We start from the raw sequence: 19,652 nt of genomic DNA, 5'->3' as shown, positions 1-19,652 counted from the left end.
ATGGCTGTCACATGTCCCAGAGCTCCGTTTCTCTTGGCTGTACAGTCCAAACACAACCTTCATTCTGGAGAGGAAACACACAAATAAAGACTTTACTACAAAAGCACATCTGAAACAGCAGAATTCATCAGAGTTCACCAACATTATCCTTCATCAACATAAGATGACATACAGTATAGTGTCTATTTGACAGGTACAATATTGAAGACTGCAGCTCTACAAAAGCTCACTAATTGACTTTTAAACAAGGATAAGTGCAGATTTATGCTGCTTTATAATATAAATAACACAATATTCTCTCTCAAATAAACTATAAACATAAACTCTATCAGCGACATTAACAAGAGACATGTAAACAATCAGATAATACTTCATTAAGCTGAGGAAAGCTTCAGTCATGCTTGTTTGTCAGACTCCACTGTTGAACATGTTGAAGATTAAAGACAGCATCAACATCAGCTCTGATTCTTACAGTGTTCAACTCATTTCATCCATCACAACAGAAATATCCATCAACTGACAGACGAGCTGTATTCATAACAGCAGAAACTATTAATCAACGCTCTTTATAAAGCGCAAAAGCTGTTTCTAGAGCTCGTGTCAGTCATTTTACAAGCAGAAAGAGAACTTTATAGGAACTGATACTTACAGGTGAGTCTCTTCAGTCGATTCCTGCACTTGATCGCAGATTCTGCTGCTTTAATCTGCTGTTGAGCTGGAATATGTGCTGTTTAAACACATTAAGAGTCTGTCGCTAAGCTGTCATCAGTAAATGATGTATTTAAAACAAACTGCAGGTGTTTTGTTTTGGTGACTGTCATCTGTCATCACACGCTTCTTCCTTGTTGTCAAACAAACACCTGAAGCTGTAAGTCAGACTGAACGTGAAGCCGCTCCTACCACCTAGTGGAGCGGATGAAGAATTGCACTTCTTTTTCTGCGATCGGTCCTCTACTTCTTTTATTTCACTGCCGGGTTGGTAAATGTCGCCACCTACTGTTCGTATTTATATGCTGTATACTTTTGTGCTCATTTTTTAAATTACATATGCTAAACATTTTACAATCAAAAGCATATTAAAGATTTTGCAATCAAGAGCATATCAAATCTTACACTTGCAATATTCATATTATAGCTGAAAAAGACAATAATATGTAAATAAAGTTAAACTAAAAAAGAAAAATTCACACTCCTGGTTGCTTTTCGATTAGAAAGTCATTTAAGAGTTTTAAAACACGATTGTGTTTATCTAAAATCATTCCATCCCGGCTCAGTTGTGTGTTCAGCTCCTCCTGAATCCAAACTGAGCCCCTCTGGGTCCTTTTATTACATTTTGTTTAATTATTTCGCTCAGTCCTGTGTTATATCTATATTGCATTACACACTTGCACCCTAATTTATCCCTATTAACATTTTTCCCTCATATATAATTGACGTTTTTCTCTTTAAGTCCATTATTATGTACATATTGAATTAATTGTATTTATTTACTCAAATCTAAGATTATTTGAAATACAGAATGAAAGGGTATTAAAGTTATGACTGCAGGCCTATCTGCATGTTTTTTTATTCGCGTTTACATTACTGTGTATTTTATTTTCAATATTTTTATTGCATTTTTTCCAGATGATATACAAACTTAAAAATGTATATGAAAAATAGACTATCTGTATTTTTTAAAGAGAGTTAACATGGGTCTATCCTTACTGTATATTATTGAGTTTATGTGAATTGATAAATGAATGAATGAATGAATTAATTAATTAATAAACATTCTATCATTGATTGTACACTCTCAGGGAAAAAAAAGGTACAGTGTTGTACCAAGGAAGGTACAAACCCTTGTCACTGGGGCAGTACATGTTTATGGACAGAATTGTACCTTAAGACAAATAAACTAATTTGTACCTCTGCAGTTTGTACCTTTAAGGACATGATTTGTATTATGGCAAACCAAAATTTACCTTTGGTTTTTAAAACCCGCAGACACAATATTGTACTCTCACCAAAGGTACAAATCTGATCCATGAAGGTACCACTTGTCACACCCTCAGCTCGTTCCCGCATTCCAAATCACTTCAGCCAATCACCAGTCACCACCCACACGTGAACCATCACCAGATTACTAACAGCCGGCACCTGCACTCCCAATCACCAACACACCATAAAACCTCACCTCATCCAGTCACTCACCGGCTGGAGTCAACGGTGGATAGTTGTCTTCAACGGCTCTCTTGGTCTCGCCTGCTTTTCTGTGGTAGTCCCCTTTCTCCTGTGGATGCACTTCAATCTGCTTAAGGGAAGTCTATATAGTGTGTTACTGAAGTGAAGAACTGTACTTGTCATGTTGAACTGTGTGTGAGATCACCTGCTTCACCACTCATTTGCTTCATGCTCTGCTGTTGTTGCTCCACTTGAATAAATATTTTAAAGAGAATTTCTGTCTTTGTGTGGCCGTGACACCACTACGGAGACAAGATGCTTTGTACCTTAAGTGTCAAATGATTACTTTAAGAACTAAAGGCATTTTGCTGCTGTTTATCTAAAACGTTTTTATTTTTTAATTTTTTTTTTTCCCTTTTCCCCCAGTAAACCTCATGCTTAAAATACATTTAATAAACCATGTTTTGTTTTTTTGAAACCGTTTATTTGTGTAAATGGACCTTTTCCACTTGCAATAAAAATTACTGTACCATGAGTCTGATTTATTTTGGTAAATTTTATTTTTTTTTTAACAAATTTAGTCTCACATGTACAAAAAACAGGTATTGTTCTCCAGTTTTCGCACAATATCTTTTGCAATCACTTAAATGTTTATTTACTTAATTTTAAAATAGGAATAGAGATATGCAAAAGTATTGTAATGAAATGTTCGATTAGTTTTACAATGGTAAAATGTCTGCATGAAAGCTTTGCATATGCAGAACTTTTACCAGATTATGCGCAAATTGAAAAGCAAATGCCAAATGGTGCGGATATCAGTAATAATTCTGTGTTTATCAGAAAATTCTTACCAAATGTTTATTAAAACTGCCTTAAGTGTTTAGTTTACAATATCTATAGTTATTTTAATAGAACTAAAGCGTTTCTTTAAACATGCTTTTAAATGATGATTCATGTTTTAATATGGAAATTATTCATAGTATCACTTTGCCTTTCCAGTCATATTTATTTTCATAGATATTGTAATAACGGATCTTTCCAACACTCATGTACCTTTTTTTATGAGAACAATTGTGTACCTTAATTTCAATTTTACTAAATTATTATTTGGTATTAAGTATTATAAGATGCCTTTTCTGTACCATATAAGGTACAACTTTTGCAAAGGTATAAAACCATTCCTTAAGGAACGTTATTTGTACCACCATGTACCTTTCTTTCTGAAAGTCTATCTGCAGGTTCCCTCTTGTGGTCATCAAGTGTATCGATCTTCAAGCAGAAGTGGCTGTCTGCTTTGCTCTGCTGCAGGTGAGTGTGCACCAATTATTTCTTCTTTATTTCTGTACGACTCTGTCAGTTTTTCGAGCATCTGAATTATTAGTTGAACGTAGAAACTATCTGTAAAATATTTAATAATCAGCTCTCAGATGAACTACACAGGTTGCTGAAATGGCCAGTGTTTAGAGTCATCTGGACAAACAACACGAGACACAAGATCTTCTAACACTCCTTTTTAGTGCTTTAAGTCCTGTTGGAGAAATGTAATTGTCAAATAGAAAAAACTGCTTAGTCTTGAGTTAAAAGTTGACAGTTATTTGAATAATTAGGATCTGTCAAAAGAGAGAAGGCCACAAATGCTGAAATCATCTGGTAGTTCAGTATGAGTTACATTACATTTAACTATATGCAAGTAACGTGACTGTCATGGTTAAACACGGGTTAGCTGAAGAAGAAAAGTTGTAAAGGAGTCATGGGGTTTAAGCCACAGATTTGCTTTTGTCAGTAGGCTATTATTGTGGATAACCTTATTGACCACAAGAGGGAACTGATTCTCAGCTATTCGCACCTTCTGTTGATGTTAGTGCAAGATAGGTCAGGTAGATTTTAGCTTGTTCATCTGCTGGTCCTGTCCAGCAAAGATCCAGCATGACCAAGCTTCAAAACCTTTACCTCATCTGCATATGCTTTCTTTCAGCAGGGGTGATGGATAACATTGTCACTCTAGATACATCTATAGGTAAGGTACGAGCCTGTGCACGGGATCATGTTGGCCCATCAGTTCTGAAGTGGCCTGTTTGGAGCACTTCCATTTAGGAAAATACTTCAGTATGGGGACCATGATTGATTTATTTAAGTACCCTTCAGAGGACAAAATATCCTGTTTGACACGCATCCTGTTTGACAACATGTGCAGACGGTTCTCTATAAACTCTGCAGAAAACAAGACATGAGATCTAATTTAACCACTTTATAGAAAACGAATGCTTTGATAGGAATAGACACTTTTCACTGTTGTGCTGTGTTAAGGGTTCAGTTTTATTTTCAGCTAATAATTACTAATTAATCTTTTACTAACCCTCACCTTTTTATATTCAGTCTATTTTTCTAGTCATTTTCTCTACAGTAAATTGAAGTAATGATCTGATTTCCTCCTGTGTTTTCTCTGCAGAATAAACAATGTGTTTGGAGCATCTCACTCAGAAGCATGTGGACAGACATTCACTGCAATGATGGACAGCTAACATTTCTCACTTGTGTTTGTGTTGTTCAACATGTCGTTACTATCATTTACTTTTTGGAGGGTCACTCCTCTAGAAAGGGATTAATGAGAACCTAAACATCTGGGGAAGGGACGGTGGAGCAATATTTTAATACATTTTTGGTTTTGTTTATTTTTGCAGGCAAAAGCAGAAGCCCTTCTGGACACGGTTCTGGAGCTCAGGGAGAGACACCATCATCCCCATCTTAAACACACCACAGCATTCACTCATATTGTGGAGATGTGGAGCCTGTACCGTGAAGCCAGATGAGTGGCTAGCCAGTTCAGTTTCAGTTTAGTTTGCACTAATTCTGGGTTTTAGGTGCAATGAAGGGAGTTCAGCTCAGCTGCTTCATGATGTCATGACAATAAAGAGTGATTGAAGTCGAGCTGCCTAAATATAACATGACCAATTAGGAATTCTTTAGTTATTTGCATCTAAAAGATTGTCTTTGTTTTCTTATATGTTTATTCATTATTATTTTATGTATGCATTTTTATAAACTGTGTGTTTTACTTTAGTTTGTTTGTTGCTTAGTTTTGATGTTGTTCTGTTTTGTTTGTTTTGAAAAAGTAAAATAAGGTCAAGCTCCCTTCATGTTACCTAAAATTTGTGCAAACTAAACTGAAAGTTAACCATCGAGCCAGCTAATCCAGCTTCACACTACAGGCCCCTGACTGGACTGCTGATGTGTTTATTTTAATGACTCTTAGGACAGTGGTTCAGTTCAGCTTTGATTTGAGAGACTAAACTGATGTGGCAAGAAAACATTATTCCATGTATTAAAACAAGAGATCTGAGTTATACAGCATCATAAAAATGGTCAATAAAATATATTATCAAACTCAAAATGATAACACATACATGTGTAAATAACAATTCATACCAAAGTCAATAATTAAGCAGTTCATTATTTATTGAAATGATTTTGAAGTAAATATATAATTAATATTATCTGTGTCATAAACAATGCAGCACATCAGTCTGGAGCTTCTAGTGATGCTGAAGGCCTTGATTAGCTGCTGCTGCTGTTTTTAATCAGGGTTGCAGCTAAACTCAGGAGAGCGGCTCAGCAGGATCAGGATCACACAGCTGTTTTTAAAAGTCCTGCTGATGTTTTCATGTATGAATGCAGATAGACTTATTGTCCACAAGGTGGCGCTCATCAACACACTGATCTGCTCTCGTGTGTTCCTGTTATTCATGTGTTTAATCAGAAACTCATCGGAAACTCAACAAGACCAGAGTTCAGCTCTCAATATTGCTGATGCTGAATTATTATCAGTGTTAGCTAAACTAGACTTACTAACAATAATAAAGGAGGACATCATAGAAATGTCTGTGGCTCATCAAAGTCTGATTTACAATCCTGCATTTTCACATGATTGTTTATTACAACAAATCTCAGGATAAAACTGAGACAGAAAATCAGCAGAATGTGTCAGACTCAGTGGCTCAGCTGATAAAAGTGTTGTGTGTTTATTACAGAGTCCTGAGTTCAAGTCCTGCTGTTGCTCATGTTGAATTATTATCAGTGTTGAAGCTGAACTAAACATTTAAACATCAAAATATAAAACATCTTCACATCCTCTGTGGTGCGTGCGATAAAGAGATTGGTTTACAATGCTCAAGTCCAGATTTCAAAACCTGTTGAAAACAATGAGCTGCATTACATACAACAAAGTTTGTCAAACAGCAACAGCAAGTGTGAAAGTCAGTGTGGCTCCACTAGATAAACACACCTTACTAGAAGAGGCTTTGGTGGAATTGTGGGTTCAAACACCCCCTCTACATAGTGTTTTGATCTGTTTTGTGATACAGAATTTAATGCTTTAGTGTGACAATGTTTAAGCATGTGATGTGAGACTAAATATATATAGTTAGTGACCCAATCTGAAGCATCTTTGAGCGCACAATGATAATCAGTAAACTGCAGTTCTCCATCCGCTCCACTAGGCGGCGCGAGCGGCTTCTGGTTCAGTCTGACTCACAGCTTCAGGTGTTTGTTTGACAACAAGGAAGGAGCGTGTGATGACAGATGACAGTCACCAAAACAAAACACCTGCAGTTTGTTTTAAATACATCATTTACAGATGACAGCTTAGCGACAGACTCTTAATGTGTTTAAACAGCACATATTCCAGCTCAACAGCAGATTAAAGCAGCAGAATCTGCGATCAAGTGCAGGAATCGACTGAAGAGACTCACCTGTAAGTATCAGTTCCTATAAAGTTCTCTTTCTGCTTGTAAAATGACTGACACGGGCTCTAGAAACAGCTTTTGCGCTTTATAAAGAGCGTTGATTAATAGTTTCTGCTGTTATGAATACAGCTCGTCTGTCAGTTGATGGATATTTCTGTTGTGATGGATGAAATGAGGTGAACACTGTAAGAATCAGAGATGATGTTGATGCTGTCTTTAATCTTCAACATGTTCAACAGTGGAGTCTGACAAACAAGCATGAATGAAGCTTTCCTCAGTTTAATGAAGTATTATCTGATTGTTTACATGTCTCTTGCTAATGTCGCTGATAGAGTTTATGTTTATAGTTTATTTGAGAGAGAATATTGTGATATTTATATGATAAAGCAGCATAAATCTGCACTTATCCTTGTTTAAAAGTCCATTAGTGAGCTTTTGTAGAGCTGCAGTCTTCAATATTGTACCTGTCAAATAGACACTATACTGTATGTCATCTTATGTTGATGAAGGATAATGTTGGTGAACTCTGATGAATTCTGCTGTTTCAGATGTGCTTTTGTAGTAAAGTCTTTATTTGTGTGTTTCCTCTCCAGAATGAAGGTTGTGTTTGGACTGTACAGCCAAGAGAAACGGAGCTCTGGGACATTTGACAGCCATGGACTGTAAGGACGGACGTCTGCTGCTGGACAGGTGAGACCCGCACCTTATGTTTGAGGTTTGGTGTATCGGTTACTATCCTTTTCTTTCTGGAGGGTCGTCCCTCTGGAAAGGAAATGATAGTAACCGAAACGGGAGGAGAAGGGACGAGGGTCCAAAATTTTATACAGCTAAATTTAATTTTGTAGTAAAAAGCAGCATAACCCCTGCTGTACATAGCCCCGTAGGTCAGGGTGGGACCCGACCCATCCCACCCCTTCTTTCACACCACATTCACACATATCGCAGTGATCTGGCTGGGATTGAACCAGCGACCTCTTAACCCATGAGGCATTGCTCTACCACTGAGCCACAGATCACATATAGAGTGACGTGCTGGAACTTATATTTGACTATTCAAGTGAACATGAAAACATTTAAAGCTTGAGTGGGGTTTGAACCCAGATTGCTTTGATGAGAGCACAGTACTCTACCACTGAGCCACATTTCTCATGATAAATCACATGCTGGAACTCATATTTGACTATTATTTCACTGCTCTCTGTGCAATACTCAAAAAACAGTAGAGCTGGGTTTGAACTCAAGTCTTCATGACATTCTCCCCACACAGAGCATGTGTTTGACCAGAAGCGCCACTGTGGCTCTTACAATTAACAGAGGAGTTTAGCAAAGTTCGTCAGATAAAACGGCATTTATTTCATGTTTGCAACAGTGAGATTTGAACCCAGGTCTTTTTTATTACAGTGCAGTGCTTTAACAACTGAGCCACAGCTCTCTCAACTGAACATATGCTGGAGCTTATATTTTACCCTGATTATACTAAGATCCTATTTAAACTTCAACAAGCTACAGTTGGCTTTGAATCCACAACTTCATCGTCAGAGAACATATGTTTAATCACATGCACCACTGTGACTTTCACGTTCATATCTGGTGTTTCAGACTCTTTGTTGGATTTATTTACATCTGTTTATCAAAATCAAAAGTGGGGTTGGAACCCACAACTCTATCGTCAAAGAACACGTTTAACCACTTGCACCACTGTGACTTTCACATTCAAGTATGTTATTTCAGATATTTAGTTGGTTTTAAGAACATCTGTTTATCACATTTAGAAGTCAGATAAGAACCTACAACTTTAGAGAGAGAGAACATGTGTTTACCAACATGTACCACTGTGACTTTAACACTAAAAGCAGGAGTTTTGGACATTTTATTGTGTTTATTGACATGTTTCTTTACTTAAAAGTGAGATTTAAACCCAGGACTATCAAGAGTTGAATTTAAAAGTGTAGTTCAATTTCCAGACTTCAGTAAAGACGGTGTGGGAGACTTTAATACTCTTTTTTTATTCAGTTTGTGTTTCTGCATCTTAATAATTCTTTATTTCAGCTTTAGTTTAGTCAAATAAATGTTGTATTATTATCTGAATCACAGAGTTTGTCATTTGCCTTGAAGCTTCTTGTTTGCTGAAAGTCCTTAATTAACACTCTCAGGTGTTTCTAATCAGGTTGCAGGTGAACTGGAAAGTGGCTCTTCAGGATCAGGATTTTCCTAAAGGAAAGCTCTTTGTGTTTCAGTCTTCATGTGTTGATGCAGATCCACTGATTGTCCACAAGAGGGAACTGAAACGCTGATCTGATCTACCAGCTTTTCATTTTAGTTCAGTTCAGTCTTTTAAAACTGAGACCCTCCTTTGGTAAGTTATTAAACTGGATGATGTGCCATTGAAGAACCCCACAGAAAACAAAGATGTTAAAATAAAATATATTTACAGTCATTTTAAACATTTTCAATAGTAATATTGTTTTGTGTTGCACCACTCCAAACAAGCTTTAAAATACTTATCAAATCTAAAATGAAATCAGTGTTTCAGTTCCCTCTTGTGGACAATCAGTGGATCTGCATCAACACATGAAGACTGAAACACAAAGAGCTTTCCTTTAGGAAAATCCTGATCCTGAAGAGCCACTTTCCAGTTCACCTGCAACCTGATTAGAAACACCTGAGAGGGGTAATTAAGGACTTTCAGCAAACAAGAAGCTTCAAGACAAATGACAAGATAAATAGATGTTCTTAAATCCAACAAAATGTCAGAAACACCAGATCTGAGCAAATAAGTCACAGTTGTGTAAGCTGTTAAACACATGCTTGTTAATCATGGAGTTGTTGGATCTCATCCCCCTTTTCATTTTAATAAACTGTTTAAAAAAGTCCAACATGATATCTAAAACACCAGATATGTGTATGGGAGTCACAGTGGCACAAGTGGTTAAACACATAGTCTCCGATGATGGATTTGTGGGTTCAAATCCCACTTCAGTTGATGTTTTAACAGGATATTAGTAAAATCAGGTTAAAATAGAAGTTCCAGCGAGTGTATTGTGAGGAAATCTGTGGCTCAGTGGTTAGAGCGTTGAACTGTAACAAAGAAGACCTGGGATCAAATCTCACTATTGCAAACATGAAATAAATAAATAAATAATATAATATTTGACGAACTTTGCCAGGTAACCGTGAGAGCCACAGTGGTGCTGCTAGATAAAACACATGCTCTCTGTGGGGAAAGTTGTTAGACAGACTTGGGTTCAAACCCAGCTCTGCTCTATCATAGCACAGAGAGCAGTGAAATAATAGTCAAATATGAGTTCCAGCATGTGATTTATCATGAGAAATGTGGCTCAGTGGTAGAGCACTGTGCTCTCATCAAAGAGATCTGGGTTCAAACCCCACTCAAGCTTTAAATGTTTTCATGTTCACTTGAATAGTCAAATATAAGTTCCAGCACATTATTATTTATGTGATCTGTGGCTCAGTGGTAGAGCAATGCCTCATGGGTTAAGAGGTCGCTGGTTCAATCCCAGCCAGATCACTGCGATATGTGTGAATGTGGTGTGAAAGAAGGGGTGGGATGGGTCGGGTCCCACCCTGACCTACGGGGCCATGTACAGCAGGGGTTATGCTGCTTTTTACTACAAAATTAAATTTAGCTGTATAAAATTTTGGACCCTCGTCCCTTCTCCACCCGTTTCGGTTACTATCATTTCCTTTCCAGAGGGACGACCCTCCAGAAAGAAAAGGATAGTAACCGATACACCAAACCTCAAACACAAGGTGCGGGTCTCACCTGTCCAGCAGCAGACGTCCGTCCTTACAGTCCATGGCTGTCAAATGTCCCAGAGCTCCGTTTCTCTTGGCTGTACAGTCCAAACACAACCTTCATTCTGGAGAGGAAACACACAAATAAAGACTTTACTACAAAAGCACATCTGAAACAGCAGAATTCATCAGAGTTCACCAACATTATCCTACATCAACATAAGATGACATACAGTATAGTGTCTATTTGACAGGTACAATATTGAAGACTGCAGCTCTACAAAAGCTCACTAATTGACTTTTAAACAAGGATAAGTGCAGATTTATGCTGCTTTATCATATAAATATCACAATATTCTCTCTCAAATAAACTATAAACATAAACTCTATCAGCGACATTAGCAAGAGACATGTAAACAATCAGATAATACTTCATTAAGCTGAGGAAAGCTTCAGTCATGCTTGTTTGTCAGACTCCACTGTTGAACATGTTGAAGATTAATGACAGCATCAACATCAGCTTTGATTCTTACAGTGTTCAACTCATTTCATCCATCACAATAGAAATATCCATCAACTGACAGACGAGCTGTATACATAACAGCAGAAACTATTAATCAACGCTCTTTATAAAGCGCAAAAGCTGTTTCTAGAGCCCGTGTCAGTCATTTTACAAGCAGAAAGAGAACTTTATAGGAACTGATACTTACAGGTGAGTCTCTTCAGTAGATTCCTGCACTTGATCGCAGATTCTGCTGCTTTAATCTGCTGTTGAGCTGGGATATGTGCTGTTTAAACACATTAAGAGTCTGTCGCTAAGCTGTCATCTGTAAATGATGTATTTAAAACAAACTGCAGATGTTTTGTTTTGGTGACTGTCATCTGTCATCACACGCTTCTTCCTTGTTGTCAAACAAACACCTGAAGCTGTGAGTCAGACTGAACCAGAAGCCGCTTGCGCCGCCTAGTGGAGCGGATGAAGAACTGCAGTTTACTGATTATCATTGTGCGCTCAAAGATGCTTCAGATTGGATCACTAGCTATATTTTTTGTCATAAATACTTTAACATTTTCACACAAAATATTAAAATCCCTATCACAAAAACAGCAAAAAATTGTAGAGACATGGTGTTTGAACCCATGACTCTACCACAACTTCATCTTCCAGTAAGGTGTGTTTATCCAGTGGAGCCACACTGACTTTCACATTCACTGATGCAGTTTAACACACTTTGCTGGATGTAATGCAGCTTGTTGGCTTTAACATCAGCTATAATGTGACTTGAACCCAAGACTCCAAAGTCTTAAACGAACTCTTATCTCACGCACCACAGAGGATGTGAAGATGTTTTATATTTTGATGTTTAAATGTTTAGTTCAGCTTCAACACTTATAATAATTCAACATGAGCAACAGCAGGATTTGAACTCAGGACTCTGTGATAAACACACAACACTTTTATCAGCTGAGCCACTGAGTCTGACACATTCTGCTGATTTTCTGTCTCAGTTTTATCCTGAGATTTTGTTGTAATAAACTATAATGTGAAAATGCAGGATTGTAAATCAGACTTTGATGATCTGCAGACGAGCGATCATCCACTGAGCCACAGACATTTCTATGATGTCCTTCTTTATTAATGTTAGTAAGTGCAGTTTAGCTAACACTGATAATAATTCAGCATCAGCAATATTGAGAGCTGAACTCTGGTCTTGTTGACTTTCCTGCTGCGCCACTGAGATTGAGGCTCTCAGATGTTTTAGACTCAGGTTTAAGTTTGGTCATGAGACTACATTGAAGAGCAGCTGAAAGACTGATTAAACGCATGAATAACAGGAACACACGAGAGCAGATCAGTGTGTTGATGAGCGCCACCTTGTGGACAATAAGTCTATCTGCATTCATACATGAAAACATCAGCAGGACTTTTAAAAACAGCTGTGTGATCCTGATCCTGCTGAGCCGCTCTCCTGAGTTTAGCTGCAGCCCAGATTAAAAACAGCAGCAGCAGCTAATCAAGGCCTTCAGCATCACTAGAAGCTCCAGACTGATGTGCTGCATTGTTTATGACACAGATAATATTGATTATATATTTACTTTAAAATCATTTCAGTGAATAATGAACTGCTTAATTATTGACTTTGGTATTAATTGTCATTTACACATGTATGTGTTATCATTTTGAGTTTGATAATATATTTTACTGACCATTTTTATGATGCTGTATAACTCAGATCTCTTGTTTTACTACATGGAATAATGTTTTTTTGCCACATCAGTTTAGTCTCTCAAATCAAAGCTGAACTGAACCACTGTCCTAAGAGTCATTAAAATAAACACATCAGCAGTCCAGTCAGGGGCCTGTAGTGTGAAGCTGGATTAGCTGGTTAGACGGTTAACTTTCAGTTTAGTTTGCACAATTTTTGGGCTTTAAGTAACATGTAAGCATCTTCAATTTAATCATTCTTTATTGTCATAGTATCACAGAGCAGCCGAGCTGAGCTGAGCTCCTTTCATGGCACCTAAACCAAGAATTGATGCAAACTAAACTAAACTGGCTAGCCACTAATCTGGCTTTATAGCACAGGCTCCACATCTCCACAATACGAGTGAATGCTGTGGTGTGTTTGAGAAGGGGCCTCCCTGACCTCCGAGAACTCAGTTAAAAAGAGCTTTTGCTTTTGCCTGCAAAAAACAAAACAAAGCAAGACAAAAAGTGCATTAAGTGCAATACATTACTAATGTAATACATACTAAGTTAAGATTTCATCACTTGAGGCCTTTAAAATGTATAAAACAATATTGTTTTGTATAAATGGCTGCATTAATAATAGGACTAACATGGGTGGAGGATGTGCTGATAGTGTAGTTATGTGTTCAGACTCATCATTGAGAAGATTTACTGTAATTCATGAGGTGTTCACACTACTGTATCAGAAAAAATGGAGGAACAGTTGAGTTTTGCTGGATACCTGAAGATGAATGAGTACATGGAAATGAAACTGCTGATCAATGGGCAGAAAAGGCGTTATGAAGTAACAGGATTGATGTTTGGGTACTTTTAGGAAAAGGACAAATAAAAAGAAAGAATGGCTAGGAGTTTGGGATTAAGATAAGAAGGGACGACATTCATATCAAATTAAAATACTAGTGGAGACAAATAAAAATGTGTGTGGTAAACAAAGGAAGAAGTTATAATAAGAAGACTGAGGTTAGGACACACTAGACCACATTCAACATTGACAATAATGAGAGTCAAAGAAATGATTTATGTGAACACTGTAGAGTTAGAGAAATAGGAAACATCTTATATTTGTATTTATATATAATTAATACTTGTACTTATATAAATAATTACATATTTAAATAATAATGGACAGAAAGATAGAAATATCTTTAGTAATATCTAAAAATATATATGTTATGGACCTGGATGCCTACCGAGGGATGTGTTCGAGGCTTGTCTTACTGGGAGGGTCTCAGGGAAGACCCAGGACTCACTGGAGGCACTATGTCTCTCAGGCTTGCCTGGGAACGCCTTGGCCCATGGAGGATCTGGAGGAAGTGTCTGGGGAACTCACAAATCCTGATGGAATGATTTTAGATAAACACAATAGTATTTTAAAACTCTTAAAAGACTTTCTAATCGAAAATCAACCAGAACTGTGAATATACTATATAATAATATAATTATTATGTATATGTTAGTTTTCTCTTAAGACTTGACGTGCTTTTGATTGTAAAATGTTCAGCATATATAATAAGAAAAATAACAGAAATAGTATACAGCATAAACTATAAATACAAGCTCTTGGTGCCGACATGTGCTTATGACACCAACCCGCCAGTGAAATAAAAGACGTAGAGGACCGATCGCAGAAAAAGAAGTGCAGTTCTTCATCCGCTCCACTAGGCGGCGCGAGCGGCTTCACGTTCAGTCTGACTCACAGCTTCAGGTGTTTGTTTGACAACAAGGAAGAAGCGTGTGATGACAGATGACAGTCACCAAAACAAAACATCTGCAGTTTGTTTTAAATACATCATTTACAGATGACAGCTTAGCGACAGACTCTTAATGTGTTTAAACACATATTCCAGCTCAACAGCAGATTAAAGCAGCAGAATCTGTGATCAAGTGCAGGAATCGACTGAAGAGACTCACCTGTAAGTATCAGTTTCTATAAAGTTCTCTTTCTGCTTGTAAAATGACTGACACGGGCTCTAGAAACAGCTTTTGCGCTTTATAAAGAGCGTTGATTAATAGTTTCTGCTGTTATGAATACAGCTCGTCTGTCAGTTGATGGATATTTCTGTTGTGATGGATGAAATGAGTTGAACACTGTAAGAATCAGAGATGATGTTGATGCTGTCTTTAACCCACAGAACTCAAAAAGGGATATTTGTTGTTTAACAGTTGAGCATGTATGAAGGTTTTCTCCGCTTTTATGGAGGATTTTCAGACTTTGTTTACATGTTTCTTTGCTGAATTCACTGTCAGACATTTAGAAGTAATTAATTGTTGGTTTTTGCTTTATGTTTAGTTTTTGAGCTAGTAGCATTCTGATGTATTAATAATAAGCATGAAAAAACGTGTTAAACGGCACTGTTATTTTATTGCACTGAATATTTTATTAAATTAACTGTAGATGTGTCATCTTATGTTGATGAAGGATAATGTTGGTGAACTCTGATGAATTCTGCTGTTTCAGATGTGCTTTTGTAGTAAAGTCTTTATTTGTGTGTTTCCTCTCCAGAATGAAGGTTGTGTTTGGACTGTACAGCCAAGAGAAACGGAGCTCTGGGACATTTGGGACTGTAAGGACGGACGTCTGCTGCTGGACAGGTGAGACCCGCACCTTGTGTTTGAGGTTTGGTGTATCGGTTACTATCCTTTTCTTTCTGGAGGGTCGTCCCTCTGGAAAGGAAATGATAGTAACCGAAACGGGAGGAGAAGGGACGAGGGTCCAAAATTTTATACAGCTAAATTTAATTTTGTCGTAAAAAGCAGCATAACCCCTGCTGTACATGGCCCCGTAGGTCAGGGTGGGACCCGACCCATCCCACCCCTTCTTTCACACCACATTCACACATATCGCAGTGATCTGGCTGGGATTGAACCAGCGACCTCTTAACCCATGAGGCATTGCTCTACCACTGAGCCACAAATCACATAAATAGTGATGTGCTGGAACTTATATTTGACTATTCAAGTGAACATGAAAACATTTAAAGCTTGAGTGGGGTTTGAACCCAGATCGCTTTGATGAGAGGACAGTACTCTACCACTGAGCCACATTTCTCATGATAAATCACATGCTGGAACTCATATTTGACTATTATTTCACTGCTCTCTGTGAAATAAGACAGCAGAGCTGGGGTTGAACCCAAGCCTGTACAACAACCTTCCACACAGAGATCATGTGTTCATCCAATAGCACCACTGTGGCAGTCATGCCTGCCTAAGGTGTTTAGGAAAGTTTGTCAAATATTATGTTATTTATTTCATGTTTGCAATAGTGAGATTTGAGCTCAGGTCTTCTTTATTACAGTGCAGCGCTCTAACACTGAGCCACAGATCTCCTGACATAACACCTGCAGGAACTTATATTTCAACCTGATATTACTAATATCGTGTTAAAACATCAACAGAAGTGGGATTTGAACCCACAACACCATCATGAGAGAACATGTGTTTAACCACATGCACCACAGTGATTCCGCAACTTCTTTTGGTGTTTTATATACTTTGTTGGATTTAAGAACATCTATTTATCACATCTAAAAGCAAGATTTGAACCCACAACTTTAGAAAACAAGTTTAAACACATGCGCCACTGTGACTTTCACAATAAAAGCAGGAGTTTTGGACATTTTATTGTATTTATTGACATGTTTCTTTACTTAAAAGTGAGATTTAAACCCAGGACTATAAAGAGTTGGATTTAAAGGTGTAGTTCAATTTCCAGACTTCAGTAAAGACGGTGTGGGAGACTTTAATACTCTTTTTTTATTCAGTTTGTCTTTCTGCATCTTAATAATTCTTTATTTCAGCTTTAGTTTAGTCAAATAAATGTTGTATTATTATCTGAATCACAGAGTTTGTCATTTGCCTTGAAGCTTCTTGTTTGCTGAAAGTCCTTAATTAACATCCTCAGGTGTTTCTAATCAGGTTGCAGGTGAACTGGAAAGTGGCTCTTCAGGATCAGGATTTTCCTAAAGGAAAGCTCTTTGTGTTTCAGTCTTCATGTGTTGATGCAGATCCACTGATTGTCCACAAGAGGGAACTGAAACACTGATCTGATCTACCAGCTTTTCATTTTAGTTCAGTTCAGTCTTTTAAAACTGAGACCCTCCTTTGGTAAGTTATTACACTGGATGATGTGCCACTGAATAACCCCACAAAAAACAAAGATGTTAAAATAAAATATATTTACAGTCATTTTTAAACATTTTCAATAGTAATATTGTTTTGTGTTGCACCACTCCAAACAAGCTTTAAAATACTTATCAAATCTCAAATGAAATCAGTGTTTCAGTTCCCTCTTGTGGACAATCAGTGGATCTGCATCAACACATGAAGACTGAAACACAAAGAGCTTTCCTTTAGGAAAATCCTGATCCTGAAGAGCCACTTTCCAGTTCACCTGCAACCTGATTAGAAACACCTGAGAGGGGTAATTAAGGACTTTCAGCAAACAAGAAGCTTCAAGACAAATGACAAGATAAATAGATGTTCTTAAATCCAACAAAATGTCAGAAACACCAGATCTGAGCAAATAAGTCACAGTTGTGTAAGCTGTTAAACACATGCTTGTTAATCATGGAGTTGTTGGATCTCATCCCCCTTTTCATTTTAATAAACTGTTTAAAAAAGTCCAACATGATATCTAAAACACCAGATATGTGTATGGGAGTCACAGTGGCACAAGTGGTTAAACAGATAGTCTCCGATGATGGATTTGTGGGTTCAAATCCCACTTCAGTTGATGTTTTAACAGGATATTAGTAAAATCAGGTTAAAATAGAAGTTCCAGACAGTGTTCAGTCAGGGGATCTGTGGCTCAGTGGTTAGAGCGTTGAACTGTAACAAAGAAGACCTGGGATCAAATCTCACTATTGCAAACATGCAATAAATAACATAATATTTGACAAACTTTGCCATGTAACGTGAGAGCCACAGTGGTTCTGCTAGATAAAACACATGCTCTCTGTGGGGAAAGTTGTTACACAGACTTGGGTTCAAACCCAGCTCTACTCTATTATAGCACAGAGAGCAGTGAAATAATAGTCAAATATGAGTTCCAGCATGTGATTTATCATGAGAAATGTTGCTCAGTGGTAGAGTACTGTCCTCTCATCAAAGCGATCTGGGTTCAAATCCCACTCAAGCTTTAGATGTTTTCATGTTCACTTGAATAGTCAAATATGAGTTCCAGCACGTCACTCTATATGTGATCTGTGGCTCAGTGGTAGAGCAATGCCTCATGGGGTAAGAGGTTGCTGGTTCAATCCCAGCCAGATCACTGCGATATGTGTGAATGTGGTGTGAAAGAAGGGGTGGGATGGGTCGGGTCCCACCCTGACCTACGGGGCCATGTACAGCAGGGGTTATGCTGCTTTTTACGACAAAATTAAATTTAGCTGTATAAAATTTTGGACCCCCGTCCCTTCTCCTCCCGTTTCGGTTACTATCATTACCTTTCCAGAGGGACGACCCTCCAGAAAGAAAAGGATAGTAACCGATACACCAAACCTCAAACACAAGGTGCGGGTCTCACCTGTCCAGCAGCAGACGTCCGTCCTTACAGTCCCAAATGTCCCAGAGCTCCGTTTGTCCTGGCTGTACAGTCCAAACACAACCTTCATTCTGGAGAGGAAACACACAAATAAAGACTTTACTACAAAAGCACATCTGAAACAGCAGAATTCATCAGAGTTCACCAACATTATCCTTCATCAACATAAGATGACACATCTACAGTTAATTTAATAAAATATTCAGTGCAATAAAATAACAGTGCCGTTTAACACGTTTTTTCATGCTTATTATTAATATATCAGAATGCTACTAGCTCAAAAACTAAACATAAAGCAAAAACCAACAATTAATTACTTCTAAATGTCTGACAGTGAATTCAGCAAAAAAAAACATGTAAACAAAGTCTGAAAATCCTCCATAAAAGCGGAGAAAACCTTTATACATGCTTAACTGTTAAACAACAAATATCCCTTTTTGAGTTCTGTGGGTTAAAGACAGCATCAACATCAGCTCTGATTCTTACAGTGTTCAACTCATTTCATCCATCACAACAGAAATATCCATCAACTGACAGACGAGCTGTATTCATAACAGCAGAAACTATTAATCAACGCTCTTTATAAAGCGCAAAAGCTGTTTCTAGAGCCCGTGTCAGTCATTTTACAAGCAGAAAGAGAACTTTATAGGAACTGATACTTACAGGTGAGTCTCTTCAGTCGATTCCTGCACTTGATCGCAGATTCTGCTGCTTTAATCTGCTGTTGAGCTGGAATATGTGCTGTTTAAACACATTAAGAGTCTGTCGCTAAGCTGTCATCTGTAAATGATGTATTTAAAACAAACTGCAGATGTTTTGTTTTGGTGACTGTCATCTGTCATCACACGCTTCTTCCTTGTTGTCAAACAAACACCTGAAGCTGTGAGTCAGACTGAACGTGAAGCCGCTCGCGCCGCCTAGTGGAGCGGTTGAAGAACGGAATTTAGAATTGTTAAACTTAAGATGCTTCAGATTGGGTCACTAACTATATATATTTAGTCTCACATCACATGCTTAAACATTTTCACACTGAACTATTAAATTCTCTCTCACAAAAAAAGAGCAAAACAATAATATAGAGGCAGTTTTTGAACCAACAACTCCATCAGAGCCTCATCTTCAACTAAGGTGTGTTTATCCAGTGGAGCCACACTGACTTTAACATTCACTGACGCAGTTTAACACACTTTGCTGG

The 19,652-nt window shown here is 37.7% G+C and overlaps 1 long non-coding RNA gene across 1 annotated transcript; it reads right to left on the bottom strand.

Moving 5' to 3' along the window:
* Positions 1 to 1,783: 1,783 nt before the first annotated feature.
* On the bottom strand, positions 1,784 to 14,697 carry LOC130223093 (uncharacterized). Its single transcript, XR_008836577.1, has 3 exons — positions 14,503 to 14,697; positions 14,103 to 14,247; positions 1,784 to 2,272 (listed from the first exon to the last, which is right to left on the bottom strand). It is a non-coding gene; the product is annotated as an uncharacterized LOC130223093 (long non-coding RNA).
* Between the last annotated feature and the right edge of the window lie 4,955 nt (positions 14,698 to 19,652).

This window comes from Danio aesculapii, chromosome 4 (assembly GCF_903798145.1).
Source record: "Danio aesculapii chromosome 4, fDanAes4.1, whole genome shotgun sequence".
Lineage (NCBI taxonomy): Eukaryota > Metazoa > Chordata > Actinopteri > Cypriniformes > Danionidae > Danio > Danio aesculapii.
This window is presented reverse-complemented; position numbering and strand designations above follow the sequence as displayed.